Source organism: Apus apus, chromosome 1, assembly GCF_020740795.1.
Source record: "Apus apus isolate bApuApu2 chromosome 1, bApuApu2.pri.cur, whole genome shotgun sequence".
NCBI classification, from domain to species: Eukaryota; Metazoa; Chordata; class Aves; order Apodiformes; family Apodidae; genus Apus; species Apus apus.
This window is the reverse complement of record NC_067282.1, coordinates 144,416,659-144,418,285: the sequence shown is the minus strand read 5'-3', so window position 1 is coordinate 144,418,285 and position 1,627 is coordinate 144,416,659.

Below are 1,627 nucleotides of genomic sequence, written 5' to 3'. Positions count from 1 at the left end.
CTGTCAATATAATAATAAAAATATTCTACATAAAACTAACTGGGTTTGCATTGTATTGATTTCAGCAACAGATTTACTGTTTAGCAATGTCTAGCTTCAGTAACTGGTTATCTCAGACTGCAAAACTCCTCCTGGCAGCAAAATTACAGGGGTGAAGAGAGAACAACCCTTCCCTCTGCAGGGTGGCAGAGGAGGTAACAAATAGGAAGGGGAGTGCCTCCTTTTTACAGAGTTCGAGTCGGGGGGAGCACTCTGCCTCTGGGCGACAGTTTGGGCTTACTGGCAACCTCCCTCCATCAGTATTGCTTAAGACGCAGGCATAGGCTGCCTGCTTCCTAGCTCAGTTTAGATCCCATCACTTGAGACTGAGTCATGTTTATAGACAGTCCTCTCACAGAGTGAAGAGCCATTGTCTCTAACTGGCATCTTTTATCCACCCTTTGATCTTACAGATCATAAAAAAGTGAAACTAAAAGTTCTTTTTTTTTTTTTAATAAAGCCCTTAATTTTTTTTAATTTATTGTTGTTTTTGTTTGGGGTTTGTTGTTTGTTTTTTATTTTATTTTAGGCATTGTTTTAATTTCCCTGAAACAACTGAAAGAACAGGTATAATTTCCCCAGCTGTATTGGCCAACCCAGTCTCCACATTAACTATATTTTTGCTTCCAGAATGAATTGTTAAATTTTCCTGAAGGGTCTCAAAGTTTTGTTGCTTGATGGAAGTTTCAAGGTATAGAAAAGTTACACAGTCTTAGATACAGTTGCTAATTTTAGAAGAATTCACCCTGCACATCAAACTCCTCTGCAGGTCTGCCTTTGCCAGTTCTCCAGAGCTCAGTGTCACAGAGGCATCCCAGCTCAGTGTGGGGAGTTCAGTATGTGTCTGACTAATGGAGTGTGGGAGGCAAGAGACAAGAAAGGTTTGGGAGCATAGAAAATCCTAGGTGTGTGGCTTCCTGTGAAATACAGGGCAAATGGATGTCTGACTACAGGTTGTGGATGCAACCAGCCAATGGATTCTGTTCTAAATCTCCAGTACTTTCTGCCCCACAAAAAGCATTAATAATGGCAGAGTTGTAGAAACATTGTAGAAGACTAGAGTAGAAAGCCTAAAAATTCTCAGTCTGAATCTGAATCCTACAGTCACTGAGGGCACACGGAACAGTACAAAGATCAGCCCATGCCTTATGAATAGGTGACATTCATGAATCAGGATGGAAGAAACACGAAAGACAAAAGATACTGTTTAGAAAACAATGATTATTTATTTATCATCAGTACTGTGACCTTGAAACAGTAACAAACTGTTCAGCAATTTAAAAAAGGTCTTTCTGTCTGTGTGCATGTTAGAAGGAGGACGCTGATGATTTTCTCAAATGTTCTGACTGGGTTTTGGATAATGGGTGGAGCAACTACTACATTCTACAGCCCTCATTGGTGAATTTGAGTTGTGTGAAGCTTTTTAAGAAGTTTTTTTGTCTTGAGACCAAGTATAATCTGTGTTGGAATTGCTGCCCTGTGAATTCCAAGCTCAGGGCAAAAGTAGGGTAAAGGTAGATACAAAGTAGAAGCCAAAACTATAGCAAAGAGACAAAATTTGGAGGAGCTACAGTTGGTTTAATTTTTT